The sequence below is a fragment of the Myotis lucifugus genome, unplaced genomic scaffold, assembly GCF_000147115.1.
Source record: "Myotis lucifugus unplaced genomic scaffold, Myoluc2.0 scaffold_72, whole genome shotgun sequence".
Lineage (NCBI taxonomy): Eukaryota > Metazoa > Chordata > Mammalia > Chiroptera > Vespertilionidae > Myotis > Myotis lucifugus.
Window position 1 is genome coordinate 3,600,566 of NW_005871120.1, and position 4,514 is coordinate 3,605,079.

Below are 4,514 nucleotides of genomic sequence, written 5' to 3' on the forward strand. Positions count from 1 at the left end.
ATATATGTGTTTTCGATGATCTTAGGCGACCCCTGTGAAAGGGTCGTTTGACCCCAAAGGGGTCGAGACCCACAGGTTGGCGACCCACAGGTTGAGAACCGCTGGTCTAAAGAAACCATTCTCAACACAGCAATCAGAATGCTTCTTTAAAATGTTAATTAAATCAAATACAGTTGGTCTCATTAGTGGTTATGGTCCATAAATTTGCCACAAACACTGAATTAGAGAATATTGAACCACTGCTCCTGGAGAAATACAGGGTAAGGTTCTTGCCAGACTCTAGTCACACTTGCATATGGATCAATACATAACCATGTTTTATGAGTGTTTCTATCTAATGATGCTGGTTTAATATATATTATTGATTCGGTAACATTGAACTCAATATAACTCATGCCTGTAGAAAGCTTATCTAACACACCCATTTTTCTCTGTAAGCACATCACAGCTTTCTTGCACTTTGGAACATTAGGCAGTGCTTCAGCACTATGCTTGGGAGCCTTTTTTTTTTTTAAATCCTCACCCTAGAATTTTATTTTTTATTCTTTTTATAAATATACTAGAGGCCTGGTGCACAAAATTTGTGCACTCACGGGGGTCCCTCAGCTCGGCCTGTGCCCTCTCACAGTCCAGGAGTCCTCAGGGGATGTCTGACTGACAGGCATCAGTCAGACAGCCTTAGCGCTGCCACAGAGGCAGGAGAGGCTCCTGCCACTGCCTGTGCTCGCCAGCGGTGAGCCTGGCTCAGGGCTTCTGGCTGAGCGGTGCTCCCGCTGTGGGAGTGCACTGACCACCAGGGGGCAGCTCCTGCATTGAGTGTCTGCCCCCCTGGTGGTCAGTGCGTGTCATAGCGACCAGTAGTTCTATCGTTTGGTTGATTTGCATATTAGCCTTTTATTATATAGGATATTATCGATTTCAGAGAAATCAAGGTAGGGAAAAGGAGAGAAAGAGAAACATTAATGACGAGAGAGAATCATCAATTGGCTGCCTCTTGCACACCCCACAATGGCACACCCCACAATGGGGACTGAGTGGGCAACCTGGGCATGTGCCCTGACTGGGAATTGAACTGTGAACTCCTGGTTCATAGGTCGATACTCAACCAATGAGCCAGGCCAGCCAGGTCCAGCCCTAGGATGTGTTTTTATCGATTTTTAGAGAGAGGGTGAGAGAGAGAAACATGCATGGGTCACCTCCCTTACATGTCAGACCAGGGATCGAACCCTCAACTAGGTACGTGCCCCTGACTGGGATTGAACCCTCAACCTTTTGGTGTAGGGGAGGATGCTCCACCCAACTGAACCACCTGGCCTGGACGGGAGCCATTTTTTATTATTATTAATATTTTTTAATCCTCACCTGATTTTCCATTGATTTTTAGAGAGAGTGGAAGAGAGAGGGAAAGAAGGGAAAGACAGAGAGAAATATCGATGTGAGAGAAACACATAGATTGGTTACATCCTGCATGCGCCTGGCCCAGGAGGAGCCTGCAACAAAGGTAGGTGCCCTTGACAGGATCAAACCCAGGACCCTTTGGTCTGCAGGCTGAATGTCTATCCACTGAGCCAAACCACCTAGGGCAGGACGGGAACCATTTTAAACAGCAAAATCACCAACCAAAAAACATATGAATGAGAAAAACATTACACTAAACATGAACAAAAAGGACACTTGTTTCCAGTATTAGAGCTTGAACAATAAGTTAGACTCTAACTGTTAGAGTGTTGCCTTATTAATCTCAGTTGGGAAAGTGCATACCAGGCAACAAAAACCTTCTCCATTCTATGCATATCTACAGAATGTATAGCGCCCAAACTGAAATGCAGGCGGGAGAGAGGAAAGAGAGCTAATGGGGTCCATACCTACATTCCACTCACTCATGACTAGACACAAGCATGTCAAACTCATGCCTTGTTTAAATAGGCCTTCGCCAGGGCTTGGCACGTGTCGCCCAGCCCCGCCCACGCGCTGACCTCATGGCCCCGCCCCTCTACGTGACGCCGCCAGTCTCGGCCTTTCTCCAAAGCCTACCTGCCTTCTGTCGAGCTGTGAAAGTGGCCGTTCCTGCTGTTGCAGCTGCCGCAGGTGCCAAGAAAACGGTGAGTCGCCTCGGCCACTGGAATCAGCTTCCCCCGGACCCCTCCGCGAACAGGGCTGGGCGCTCACGCCCCTTGGGCGGGGTGGGGGGGGGGGGGGGGGTGACCTCGGACGGCCGAGCCCCCTTGCCGCCGGCGCCCGCGGCGTTCGCGCGTTGCATGGTGGACACTGTAGTCACCGTGGTGCGCAAATTGCACCTCGGGCGCACGGATGGACTACATTTCCCAGAGGCCTTTTGAGGGCGAGGGGCTGTGGGCGCGTAATCCCTTCGGGGCTAAGGGTCTGGTCCTCTGAGCGCTGGACGCGCGGCCTTTCTCAGCGTTGCTCGGCCTAGCGCACCCGGCCTCTCGAGGTAAAGGGCCCCCGGGGGTCGGCGCAGCGGATCCGTCGCCTGCTTCCAGGACGCTGATGCGACCCAGAGCGGTTCTCGGGGTTTTGACGTCGTACCATCGCAGGGTTGGTGGCCACCCGCGGGGCTGCAGTGACAGCTTAGCCAGGCCAGGCGGGCGGGCGGACGGTCGCAGGGACTCTCTGGGGCTGCTGGCCCGCTTCGCGGCGTCCCGCTTATCACAGCTCCCACATCCTATGCCTGTCCGGTTTTCCGCGATGGCTGTTTTCTCAAGGAAAGGGGATTGTGAAGGGAGTCCGGGCGACGAATAAGTCCTTGCAGGGCTCCTTGGTGGGTGACCTTGCTGCCTCCCTTGCGCCTTGGCTCACCAACAGCAGGGAATCCCTGCACCCACTCTCAGCCGCGCGCGCCGGGACCGGTTTGGGAGACAGTGACCTGCATGGCTTTGGGCCCAGCCTCATGCCATCTAGGATTTTGGTACAGTTGAACTCGCGGGTCACGTGAGCTCGGGGTTGGGTCCTTGTTTATGGGTGTGTGTGTGTGTGTGTGTGAGTCAGTTTTCCTCTACGTGTTCCCAGGAGGCCTCTCCACAGGTGTCAGGTGAAGAGCAAGCAGCTGTTAGCTTCTCCGGGTGTGGGCCTGAGATCCTCTGCGTCAGAATCACGGGGGCCTTGTGGAAAGGGATGTTCCTGGGGCCACTCCTAGAGGCCAGACTCAGCAGTTGTGGGATAAGCTCCCAGGTAATCCTCAGGCACACCTGCGGCTGAGAGCCTCCGTCCTAGAGTGAGGAGGATGGAGAAGCCGGGGCATCGAATTTAGACCAGTTTGTATGTATTCTGGGGCCTGCTGCTGGGCAGGGCAGTGTGTATTGGTACATTGTTTCTTCCCTCAGGGCTGACTTTGGAGTTGGGTAAGGAGAGGTATGCCAGCTCTGCCTTGCTCTCTGCACATTTCATTAGGAAAAATTTTCAAACATATAGAAAAGTTGAAGAAATTTTACAGCCGAAACCGGTTTGGCTCGGTGGATAGAGCGTCGGCCTGCAGACTGAAAGGTCCCAGGTTCAATTCCGGTCAAGGGCATGTACCTGGGTTGCGGGCATATCCCCAGTAGGAGATGTGCAGGAGGCAGCTGATCGATGTTTCTCTCTCATCGATGTTTCTAACTCTCTATCTCTCTCCCTTCCTCTCTGTAAAAAATCAATAAAATATATTTAAAAGAAAAAAAGAAGAAGAAATTTTACAGTGAACACCCATAGAACACCATCTAGAATGTGGAACATTGGACCATATTTTCATCATAAATCTAACCATCCAGCAGTCCATCTTATTTTTTTATGCGTGTCAAAGTTGTAAACAGTGTAGTTTCCTCCCAAATAATCATGCTTGTAATTAAGTGGAGTCTTGGAATTAACATAAGCCCTGGGTGTTTGAAAAATCTGTCTTGTCTCTCATCCCTGAGGAGCTGGAGGTTTTTCCATGGATGGACCTCTGGAACCAGGAAAGAGTTTTCAGTTTTCTTTCTTTTCTTTTTTCCTTTTCTTTCTTTCTTTTTTTTTTTTTTAAATGTCTTTACCCAAGTCCAGGGATCCTTTTTAAATTATTTATTTATTTAATATCTTTTTATTGATTTCAGAGAGGAAGGGAGAGGGAGAGAGAGATGGAAACATCAGTGATGAGAGAGAATCATTGATTGACTGCCTCCTGCATGCCCCCTACTGGGGATGGAGCCTGCAACCCTGGCATATGCCCTTGACCAGAATGGAATTTGGGGACCCTTCATTCCTCAGGCCGACGCTATATTCATGAGCCAAACCAGCTAGGGCCAGGAAAGTTTTACATGGCTCTTACAAAGATTTTAAACTGCCAATTTTAAATCACCTGAAGAGCACACACATGGATTGTGTGACAGAATAATACTTAAGGGACCAAAATTGTTTTGGGGGGAGCTAATTGGATGTGCCCTGATGCCCTAGCAGATCATGTTAGCAGTAATGGATTATGTCATCAGCCTCCATACTCTGTTTCTGCTCTTTACACTATAAGCTGGCCCAGTTTGAACCGGCTG

General features: G+C 50.1%; 1 protein-coding gene across 4 annotated transcripts in view; it reads left to right on the top strand.

Moving 5' to 3' along the window:
* The first annotated feature begins 1,980 nt into the window (after positions 1 to 1,980).
* CDIP1 (cell death inducing p53 target 1) overlaps positions 1,981 to 4,514 on the top strand; it is a 31,431-nt gene continuing 28,897 nt past the window's right edge. Inside the window, exon 1 of one of the 4 annotated variants that reach the window (XM_006090408.3) lies at positions 1,981 to 2,102. The gene's annotated coding sequence lies outside the window, so the exon portion shown is untranslated. The other 3 variants (XM_006090407.3, XM_023755248.1, XM_023755249.1) reach the window with 3 other exon arrangements.